The sequence below is a fragment of the Carassius gibelio genome, chromosome B16, assembly GCF_023724105.1.
Source record: "Carassius gibelio isolate Cgi1373 ecotype wild population from Czech Republic chromosome B16, carGib1.2-hapl.c, whole genome shotgun sequence".
Classification (NCBI taxonomy): Eukaryota; Metazoa; Chordata; class Actinopteri; order Cypriniformes; family Cyprinidae; genus Carassius; species Carassius gibelio.
The window spans coordinates 30,547,933-30,561,107 of record NC_068411.1 but is presented as its reverse complement, the minus strand read 5'-3'; positions in this window follow the sequence as shown (position 1 = coordinate 30,561,107).

Genomic DNA, 13,175 nt, shown 5'->3' with positions numbered 1-13,175 from the left:
GTTAATTGTGTTTTATTAATCATGAAGCTGGATATTTTCTCTGTACATATTTTTACATTTATGCATTTGTAAATATTTTTACAATTATTAGTTATTTCTGTATGTGACTTGAGTTAATAAAGAATGCAAATACAGAATTAAATTAAAATTTACTTAGAGTTTCATTTTCAAAGTAAAAAGATGGACTCACATTTGGTTTTTGGTAACAAGTCTCTCTCTCTCTCTCTCTCACACACACACACACTCACACACACAGACTCACACACACACACACACACTCACACACACACACAGACACACACACACACACACAAACACAGAGAGAGAATTTTTGAGGGGTGGTAACATATGGCAGACGTATATCTACTGAATTTAGTCACAGTCATCACAGTTTGATGATAAATATATGTGCACACTACAAAAGGACACAGCTATCATTTACAAACTTAATATCATGCAATCAATGTCTTGCATTTGAAACAGTTCATATAAGGAATAAGTGACCATACCCCATAAGCCCCTCACACTCACTAATGCATACAGTATGCATCCACATGTCATTAAGAGCATTATAAAAGGTTCAGTTTTATCAATATGTCAATTTATTATAAGAAACACAAGATTTTAACAGCCTTTTCCAGAATTAAACTGATTTTCTACAGTTTAGTGTTAATCATCATCTAACTCAACCAGTCAAGAGCTACATTTAGCCTTAGATGTTATATGAATATGGTCCTGAAGCACAGGTTTTATTAGCTGACAATAATAATAAATAAATAAACATTATAGGCACAAATACAAATGTACTTTTAGAAATAGTTTTTGAAAAATATGGTGTTATTGTTTTGGCAAGCTTAAATTAAAACTTCTATGAAAACTTGTGTGATATTCCTTTAAAATAATGTTTTAGTAGATCTTTTTTTAAGTATATTTTAATAAGCAATTTCTTACATAATTTCTTTGAGTTAGACCAAACTTTTATTTTGGTGAGTTGTAGACAGAGTTTCTGTGTTTTTTAATGAACTATTATTATTAGCTAATAGGAAGTATAGCATACTCTTCTGTGCAATAGTGTTATATTTCTGTTTGAGTTTCTTCAAGTTATACCGAGATTTTATTTTGACAGGTTGTCATAAAGACATTGTCGTTTCTGTCAGTCTGTGTATACGATACGAATGAATGACGATAGTTTTATCAAATGAAATGTTGAAATCCTCTCATAGCGCTGACGTGCACATGTGTAGCATTCATCATGTGTTAATATAGTGAAGAGCTGAAAACACCACGCGTGCTTCAGTGTGTGTGTGTGTGTGTGTGTGTGTGTGTGTGTGTGTGTGGTAGAGCACACATTCCCAGAGACGTGTATAACAACACCTTAAGGGTTCCCATAAGCAGGATTTATTGTTGTGACCCACTTCCTCAAATATGATGATGAAAAAACACCTAGTATAGGGGTGAAAATAGAACTTTAATCAAATAAAAAACTAAATGAATAAATTTGAATTATTTACAAATCACAATTGTAGCTCTTGACATTTACCTGTGGCTATAACTTTATTATGACTCTAATTTATTTTATAGTCTCAAGCATTCAGAAATCATGCAAAAGGAAACTAAGCAGTTTTACTATGATAAAACCATGGTTTATTTTTGTAAGGGTTGTGATATGCACGTTTTTTGTTGAAGAAACTATAAAGCCTGCGTCATCTATAGCAAAAAGGTGTCCAAAAATGAAAGATTAAGTGAATATGAATTAAATGTTTGGTCAGTAGCCTAAACATGGATTTGATGGTCCTGTAAGTGTAACAGCAGTAATCACATGGCATTGGTCATAACTTGTACATAAATTGTTTATTTTGTATTTGCCTACATTATGTATTTTAACAATGTTATTATTAACCAATCATTATTGCCTCATTATTTTTTTATATAATGCATTTTAAGCCATTTTAAAGGCTATTGATGGCTTGAATCTGTTTTTATAGCAACAACAACAACAACAAAAATATTACAGTATATTAATACTTTGTAAATTATTAGAGTTTGGGGATCGCAAATCATTTGAATCAGTTCGGGAGTTCAAAGCGGATTCGCGAATCATTTGAGTCAGTTTGGGGATCGCGAATCATTTGAATCAGTTCGGGAGTTCGGAGCGGGATCGCGAATCATTTGAGTCAGTTAAGGTGATCGCAAATCATTTGAATCAGTTCGGGAGTTCGGAGCGGGATCGCGAATCATTTGAGTCAGTTAAGGTGATCGCAAATCATTTGAATCAGTTTGGGAGTTCGGAGCGGGATCGCGAATCATTTGAATCAGTTCGGGAGTTCGTAGCGGGATCGCGAATATTTGAGTCAGTTATGGGCATCGGGAATCATTTGAGTCAATTTGGGAGTTCAAAGCGGGTTCGCGAATCATTTGAGTCAGTTTGGGGATCGCGAATCATTTGAGTCAGTTTGGGAGTTCGGAACGGCTTCTCGGATCATTTGAATCAATTCGAGAGTTCGGAGTGGGATCACGAATCACGAAAGATTTGCGCTAGTAAATTTTCAAATTGGCCATAACCTTTAATTCGTTGCTGCCAACTGGGGTGGCAGCAGGGGTGGCAAGGCTTTTTTTTAGGGTGGCATTTGCCCTACATGCCAACCCGGTAGATCCGCTCCTGCACACACACACACAAAATTTAATAATACATATAATTACATTGTATTTTAATACAATATAATAAAAAAAAAAAACAATGAAAATATATATACATATATAGTTACATTCTTTACACGTTGCAAATACTGCAGAAAACAATTCGTATCGCCAGTATTGCAGAAAAACTTAAAAAATCCAGTTTTTCAGCATATCACAATGCCAGTTTATTAGTTTTTTGACAATATTGTGCAGCCATAGTTTTTGCTCAAAGACAGTTTCTGACAAGTCTGACAGCAATAGTCAAAAGTCGCTCTCACATAGTCAGAGTCAGTGAAAATAAAGGACTTCCTGTTAGTTCGTAACTGCGAATGGCTGTCAGTGTGAACGCATCTATGCAGGGAACGCCTGGCTCATTCCATCTGCACAATTTCACACCATTTATACATTCTCCCAAAAAGCCTCCTTGCTTTACATGCACAAAACGTCTTGACACAAATAAGACTCGACACACAGGATCTTCAACATGCAATGCAGTGCATGTGCATCGCACGGTTTATTTCAACCTAAAGTGCATGCATCGCTCCTGTGATACATGACAATGACGTCAGCTCGTTCCTCAGTGAGAGACAGTAATGCAAAAAACAATTGCATTTTTACTGATAAACTAAAGCAACTTGCTTTACTTAAAACATGAAGTGCATGTAAATGCATGTAAATTTCCACTGTTGAGGCATTACTGTAAATGTGTTTCAGCATGTTCAGGATGACGTTGCTGTCACATTAAGCTCAGAATGACCCAGAACACTGCATGAAGCACCAGGAGGAGGCTTGAACCCAACACACACATGCAGCTCCACACAAAGGGTTTCTCTGACAGCGTTATCAGGAAGCACACGGTTACTTACTGATCTGAAGCATTTATTCAGACCAGAGTCGAGAGGCCTAACAGACCTGAAGTCTTGCTCTGGTAAAACACGAACATCAGACGAAACTAACGTTAGAAAAACTACGAGAGGAAGAGCAGCTGCAGAATACATCAGTTACACGTCTAAAATAGTGATGCTTGGCTCCAGTAAGCTTAAAAAATATTTAGACCTTAATTTAAAATTCATGCAATTGAATTGCATATACAATTTCCATGCATTTGGATTACAAAGAAAAAAAAAAAAAAGTTTTCAATGTGATGCATATTTGTCAGTCATACAGAAATTAAACAGGTCAGATTTTTCTGGAATAATAAATACATAAATAAATGCATGAATAAAATAAAAATCATGGCATAGTTTATTATTAAATAATTAAATATTTTTTACATTTAAATAATTTGTTTTAACCCTGAATAATAAACAACATAAGAGAATACAATGAAACAATAAAAATAGTTGTTAAAGACAAATAAAGAAAATAACAAGTAAAGGGGAAAAAGGTAATACAAAAATTCAGGTCTAATTTTAATAACAATTTTTATTTATTTAAGCATATAATTTATTTATTTAATCATTTATTTATTTCCCTATTCATTCATTCAGTATGAAACTGGTTAATATATGTCTAGCTTTGGAACAAGTGGAAAAATGTTTGAGATTTAAACTAATTCGATTTATTGATGATAAATCCATGAACTTGGTTACTGTACTCCATTAGAGACATTATTAGTATTAGAGAAATCTGACCAGTTTCATATCCATAAGACTGACAAATATGCATCAGATTAAGTTTATCAAATGTGTCCCTGCAAATGTGTCTCTAAAATAATAATATGCATTGCTAAGAACTTAATTTGAACAACTTTAAAGATGGTTTTCTCAGTATTTAGATTTTTTTGCTCCCTCAGATTCCAGATTTTTAAATAGTTTTATCTCAGACAAATATTATCCGATCATAACAAACCACACATCAATGGAAAACCTTATTTATTCAGCTTTAATATGATACGTAAACCTCAATTTTGAAAAATGTAATCATATGATGTTTTTGTGGTAGCAGTTGTTAAAACTATGTGATCCAAATGAATGGGCATTTTACATGTGAATTACAATCTCTAAATCTTCAGTTAAGGCCTATTGGTAGGATCATCTTCATGCATTGGCGTGTGTTTGCTCTCTCTCCGCTGTGATGACTCTGCAGCTCGGAGGACGTGTGTTTGGGTGGAGACGGGGACAGATACGAGCCTCCGTCAGAAACACAGGGTGATGCTGGACGCTCACAGACGCACAACACAGCACTAACATCCACAGCTGCTCTCTGCCCTCCTCAGAAATACACAACTACAGACACATGCATTACCATTAGAGAATTCATTCAGAAGAAAACTAATTAAATAATACTTTTATTCAGCAAGGATGCATTCAATTCATCAAAAGTGACTGTAATTTATTTATTTACCGTAATTTACTTTATTAATTTATTAAAAAACATTTAAAATTTAATTCAGCTAGAAGGCATTACATATATCAAATGTGACAGTAATTTATTTATTTACAGTAATTAACTTTTTTAATTTATTAAAAAACATTTAAAATTTAATAAAACTAGAATGCGTTAAATTTATCAAAAGTGACAGTAATTTATTTATTTACTGTAATTTACTTTTTTAATTTATTAAAAAACATTTAAAATTTAATAAAACTAGAATGCGTTAAATTTATCAAAAGTGACAGTAATTTATTTATTTACAGTAATTTACTTTATTAATTTATTAAAAACATTTAAAATTTAATAAAACTAGAATGCGTTAAATTTATCAAAAGTGACAGTAATTTATTTATTTACCGTAATTTACTTTTTTAATTTATTAAAAAACATTTAAAATTTAATAAAACTAGAATGCGTTAAATTTATCAAAAGTGACAGTAATTTATTTATTTACAGTAATTTACTCTATTAATTTATTAAAATCATTTAAAATTTTATCGAGTCATTTAAATTTATCAAGTCACAATTTACTTACAGTAATTTACTTTATTAATTTATTTTAAACATTTAAAAATGTATGCGCCAATTATGCTTTATTTATTTACAGTAATGTATATTATTTATTAAAATATGAATAATTTTATTGAGCATGAACACTGGTGACTGTAATTTGTTTATTTAATACTCTTTTAAGGAATGCATTAAACTGATCAAAACTGACAGTACTTTTTTTATTTATTTATTTAAAAATAATACTTTATTTAGCATTGATGCGTTAAATTGAGTGAAAATTAAAATGTTACAAAAGATATCTATTTCAAATGAATGCCGTTCTATTAACTTTCTTCTCTATCTGTGAATTCCAAAAAACAAAAATATTTGAAAGCGCAACAATTTTCAACATCGATAATCAGAAATGTTTCCCGAGCAGGAAATCAGCATCTTAGAATGATTTCTGGAGATCATGTGACCCTTTTAAAATCTTCAAACACAAAAGAGTATAATGCAGCAGTTTCCTGTATTTTCGATCAAATATATATCTATATATATATATATAGCAGCATATGACAGCTAATGAAACATCACAGCATGTACAGTTAATAATAGAGCGATCACAAATATTGCATTGTTTCTGGATGGAGCAGGAAGAGGAACTGGACAGAATCCTATCTAATAATAACTGAAGGATCTGATAGTTTTAGTGTCACACAGACTATCTTTGTCTCGGTTGGCGAGTGAAACCGCAGGCGTTCAGCCTCTGCTCCGAGTTTCCACTGGGCTTCAGTCACCAAAACAGACAGCCACAGTGACAGGGGCCCATTTCCTGTTTCACACTTCCTGTCTTAACAGCTGCTGTTTATGTGCACCTTCTGCCCACCACACACTCTATTATCAGATCTTAATGACTTAGACTGAAGAAGAACTTCACTAACTAAATATGAAGAACCACAACCATGTTTTTGCAGAGTGAAATTTTCCACATAAGTGTTTGTGGGTGTGTGTGTATGTAAAACACACACACACACACACACACAAAATACACACACACACACACACACACACACTCTTTTGATAACCAAGGCTGTATTAATTTGATTAAAAATACAGTAAATACAGTAAAAAAATTTAAATATTATTACAATTTAAAAAAAGCTGTTTTCTATGTGAATATATATTAAAGTGTAATTTATTTCTGTGATGCTCCGCTGTATTTTCAGCATCATTCCTCCAGTCTTCAGTGTCACATGATCTTCAGAAATCATGAAAATATGCTGGTTTGCTGCTTAATTAATATAAATAATTAAAATTAAAATAATTAAACTTAAATTGACTAAAATAATGTCACAATGGCTAAAATATTATGCAATACACATATATATATATATATATATATACATATTCTGAATCCTATATATTTATTTATTACATTTAAAGCCCAATCTGCACATGTATGACCCATTACACTAATTAATGTCAACATATTCAAATAGTATTTCTATCAACATTTCAATACTATACTACAATTTCTATATAATATATGAATAGATAATTGGATGTTTATGCACAAAATATGCATTCCCTGGTTTCTAGAAAATGAAAACATAAAAAATAAATTACACAGGAATGCATTACAATGCAGTCGTTTTTATGAAGACACGCAACGATCAACTGAAACCAGATTTGCTTTTGTTGCTCAACTGCTCACCAAGGATGCATTTATTTAATTAAAAATACAGTAAAAATGTGAAATATTATTCTAATGTAAAACAGCTGTTTACTAAGTGAATCTGTGTTAAAGTGTAATTTATTTCTGTGATGCTCCGCTGTATTTTCAGCATCATTCCTCCAGTCTTCAGTCACTCACTCGTCCTCCTCGATGCTCAGGTGATATACTCACGGTAGGAAATTTACTAAATATCTTCATGGAACATGATCTTTACTGAATATCCTAATGATTTTAAAACAATTTTAACCCATTCAGTGTATTTTTTATATATATATATAAAGCAAAACATGCTGGAAATATAATATTCTTTTCTTTAGTACATAGTTAGGAACAGTGCCTTAAAAACACTGATCTCAAGTTAAATTTAATGACCTTCAGTGTAAAAACAAAATGCTGTTAAACAAATATTAAAATATACTGTGTTTATGTTTGTACTTTGCTTTGAAAATTTTATGTGAAATTATTGAAATTGCTTAAAAAAATTAATAAAGTTAAAAATATTATTATTGTTATATTAGTATAACATTATATAAATATAATTGTTTAACAAACTGAAGAAACATTTGTAAATTTTTCCCTATTTGTGATAAATGTATAATAAAATACAGAAATTTCTAAATTAAAATTGACATTATAAAAAATTATCAGAAATATTTATATATAGACAAACTATTTTTTAAAAATAAATAAATATATATTTTACATAATGTTTACATATATATATATATATATATATATATATATATATATATATATATATATATATATATATATATATATATATATATATATATGGTCAAGGCAAGTTTATTTTCAAGGCAAGGCAAGCACATTTCGTACACATTGGTAATTCAAAGTGCTTTTCATAAAATAAATTAAAATAATAATTAAGAAAAATAATAACAAGACTTATTTAAAATGAATTTGAAACAGTTAGAAAATGATTTAACATAAAATAAAATAAAAAACAGTGAAAATATAGTGCAATCAGTTCGGATTAATATATATTAATGTATATATAATAATATATAAAAAATCACAAAAAAAACGTACTTAAATAGAAGAAATAAATATTAAATATTTATAATAATTTATATCATTATACATTTAATAAACATTATAATAGAAATGTGATAAACAAATAACTTACTAAACATTATAGTATATAATAAAATACATATATTTTATAGTTCCATATTTTTCACTTTACTTTTTAATGGGAATTTGTAAAATTGTTACCAGTTACTTAGCTGTAGATTTTGCATGAAATAAACAATGGCAGTATATTCAAATAGTGTTTGTTTTAATATTTTAATACCATGTTGTTTCTGTGTTTCATCACAGGACAGATTCAACACTAAACCGCATGAACAGACGATCTGATGATGTTTAATGCCTGCTCTTTGATCGTTGAACTGAATGAATCTGGAACGAATGAAAAGTGTGTGTTTGTGTGTTTTGATGTGTGTGTGACTGCTCTCAATCATTTGATGCTTTGTTTTCAAAAGCCTCCGATGCGTAACGTCTGTTTCACACACACACACACACACACACACACACACACACACACACCGTCTGCGAGTTCACATCACACACGTCTGCAACGGACAACTAATACCACAAATACAACCTCCTCCAGATATAGTTTGACTTCACATACAAACACCGTTAAACTGAACAAATACACAGTGTGGAAATATTGACAGAACGGACAGGAGTTATAATTATATGCACCAAAAATGTATGCTTTCTCACGGTTGCATGATGGAGCGACACTCTTTCTTGAAAAGCAAAATGAAGTGACTTGAAGTGGATTCGTCTCACATTTATACTCAAACCAAGAAAAGAAAACAACAACTATTTACTGTATGCATAAGTGTCATTTAGATTGAATTAAAGCAGATGGATGATGTGCATGACATGATTAACTACTACGCAAAAGTGTTTTTTTTTTCATTCTTTTGTCTCTCCAATCAGTTTTAAGGCAGAATAATAATAATAATCACATAAAATCTAAATAATAGTAAAATTTGCTTTGTGCTTGAACCCCTCATGAATAAAAAAACTAATAAACTCCTCATAAAAAAAAAAAAAAAAAAAATGTATACAAACATATTTACATACATATATGTGCATGTGTGTATGTATGTAAAGATGTATGTGTGTGTATAGTAAAGTGCATTGGGTACGAGAGTCTGGGAGGACATTAGAAATCAAAGAGCATTAATAAATCCAAACATACAATCATAAAGTGGATATTTCTACAATTTAACAATGCATTTGCATGTTTGCATGTTGATGTTGGTAATGCATGTAAACTGATTCTTATTTCTTAAGTGTTTGAACGTTTTTCAGTATTTATTTATTGTTATTATTAATTTATTTAAATTGTGGTTTTCTGTTTTAATTGTTTGATTTTCTTCAATAAAAAAACTGTGTTTTTGAAAGCCCTTGTTTAGGTCAATAGAGAGAGAGAAAAATTAAAACAAAAAGACATGGATAGTTAGAAAGACTGTTTTGTTTTTTAAATTAATATTTAATTAAGTTATTTTTTCATTAATTTAACATTAGTTAATGTTGACATGATATGCAGCCAAACAAAATAATTAATATCAAGTGTTTTTATTTGAGTAAGATATTTATTTTAGTTGTACATTTTTATGATTTTATTAATTGCTAGCGAGTATTTTATTTTTGATGGGTTTTATTTTAAATTATTAATATTTTTTATGTAGCATTTTTATGATTTAATTAATCATAAGTATTTGATTTAGATTTTTTTTTATAAAAAAAAAATGAATTTTTTCTTTTACGTGCACATTTTCATGATTTAATTAATTTTAGGTTTTGATTTAGATTTTTTTAAATTCACAAATTAATTATTACTAACAACCAAACCAGATAGTGATAAATTTTAAAAAGAATTAAAGATAATGTTTTAAAATATAAAACATAAATGTAGCCTATTATTATCTGATACTTCACCACAAAAACTAATAAAATCTAGTTATCAAAAACCAAACCAGACGTTGATCCCAATCATTAAAACTAAAACTTTAACTAAAATTAAAACCATTAAAACATGTGACTTGAATAACATTTATTTATTTCAGCAGTTTTCCAAGGCAATATTTTTCAATTTAATTTAGTTTAACTTGGTTAAAAAAAAAAATACAACTTGAAACTAAATAAATCAAAACTTAAAAATAATTATACTACTAACAATCACAAAAAAATAAAAAAAATAAATTGATAATGTAAAATAAAAAATAAAAACTGATTTAAAATTTAAATATTAAATTAAATTATAATTTTAAAATATTTGATATAAAATTGTAATTACCAAAAAAAAAAAAAGCAATAATAGTAAAGAGCTAAATAAGTGTAAAAACCAGTGATGCAAACTACTCAAGGTTTTGGTAATTCTTTATTGTGAATTGGAAAAATAGGCTGTCATTTATGGGATAGATCTAATTGAATGTGAATAGACTCAAAGCATTTTTCAGTTTCTTAGTTTTCAACACGCTTATGAATAAGAGTAAAGGTGTGCATATCTTAAAATTTAAATATAGTAAAAATATAGTTATAATATAATATAATATAATAAAATATAGTATAATTATTATAGACTATAACATTTTTATATATGACGCTTATTTTAAAATACAAAACTCATTTAAAAACAAGAGTTTGTTTGCAAGAGCAGGGTTTCTTTACATTTTCAAAAATCATGATGCACAAAAGCATGCACATTTGTGCAAACAAACACTTCAAATCTTATGTGCAAAGAGGTCAAATTGATTTAACTTTACAACAAAATGGAAAACTGTTTTAATTTTTTCCTTAAGGTCTTTCTCTTTGGGGTCTTTTAGATCAAAGCAATGCCTCAATCCGAACACAAATGTTTGTCTTCCGGACGGTTCTGTGTCTGGTCTCACCTGAAGCTCACACAGAGCTGTGAAGAGCGCAGATGAGGACCGTCAAACCTGACCTCGCTTCTCCCTCCCGAAAACACAAGCACAAGACGCTCAGAGGAAGTTGCTGATCTGGTTTGTGGTGAAAGCTGCGTCTGTCCACACCTGGTTTCTGCTGCACACCTGCAGTGTGGGCCATTTTATTACAGTGAACCAATTGGAAATGATTCAAGCTTTGTGACATGGTGCATTATCCTGCTGGAAGTAGCCTTCGGAGGATGGGTACATGGTGGTCAACAAGGGATGGACATGGTCAGAAACAATGCTCAGGTGGGCCGTGGCATTTAAACGATGCCCAATTAGCACTAAGGGTCCTTAAGTGTGCCAAGAAAACATCCCCCACACCATTACACCCCCACCAGCAGCCTGCACAGTAGTAACAAGGCATGATGGATCCATGTTCTCTTTCTGTTTACACCAAATTCTGACTCTACCATCTTAATGTCTCAACAGAAATCATCAGAGACTCATCAGACCAGGCAACATTTTCAGGCACAGTCTTCAACTTTCCAATTTTGGTGATCTTGTGCAAATTGTAGCCATGAAGGAACGCGCGTGAACGTGTGAAAGTGCGAAACTAAACTGAAATAGAACTTTAATAAAGTAAATAAATTGGAATTAAATGTATTATTTATAAATTAGATTCGTCCTATGATTTTATTAAGAAATTTGTCTGTTTTTATAGTCTCAAGCATTCCGAAATCCCACAAAATAAAATCAAGCAGTAATTCTGGTAAGGGTTATGATTTCCACATGTTTTTGTTGAAGAAATTAAAGAGGCTGTAGCATTTCTATCAAAAAAGGGTCGCCAAAAATTCAAAATTAAGTGGATATTTGAATTAAATGTTTGATCAACATCGTCCTGTAAGTGTAACAACAGCAATTACAGCAATCAATCAGGCATTTGTAATAATGCAAATTGTTTATTTTGTATTACATTATATTTAAAAATTAGTACATATGTATATATAATTATCTTATATTTTTTATGCATTCTGCTGTTTAATTCCAGTCTAAGCATCAGTTTATTTATCTGCACATATAATAAATCTAGAAGAATTATCAAAATGTTTAAAGTAGTGTTAGATAAATTAGGAATAGCATGTAGGTGCATAGGGTGTCTGCAAATAATTTATGAAAACATATATAGAATATATATATTTGAACTGATGCTAATGAAAAAACCCAGAAACTTACACTGAATGAGGGACTCGAGGCATATTTTGAGATCAAAATATCACAGAGATTTCATGAAGGACCAGGGGCGGATCTACCGGGTTGGCATAGAAAAAAAAGAAGAAAAGAAAGCCTTGCCACCACTGCTGCCACCCCAGTTGGCAGCAACGAATTAAAGAACTCCTGAAATGATTTAAATGATTTGCGATCCCCAAACTGACTCAAATGATTCGCGACCCCGCTACGAACAGGCGGCAAGGAAGTCGACCGGAAGTTGAAGACGGCAGGGCGCAGCCATCTTGTAGCAGAACTTCACTTGCGTTAGCATTCCCATTGACTCCCATTCATTTTGGAGTCACTTTGACAGTGAATAACTTTACATCTGAGGCGTTTAAAGACTCCAGTTGTCCATTATTTATTTCTAAAGATACACAACAATGTATAAAGGGCTCCATTACCTTCTATGTTAGCTACATATGTAAAAATAGGCTAACAATTGCGTCATAACCACGTGACTCTCTGTCGCATTACCGTACAAACAGGAGGAGAAGCTCGCAGGCAATTAACTTAATATGGCGTGCTGGCGTTACATTTTAAAATACTATACAAAATAATTAATCAGAATACTTACTCCTGCTCACTCACGACAAAGAACTCCCCGCTCAAGCTCGCCGTCTCTGCAAGATTAACGATGGCAGTTTGCACGCACAGCTACTAGAAGATTTACATCTGTCAGACAGGTT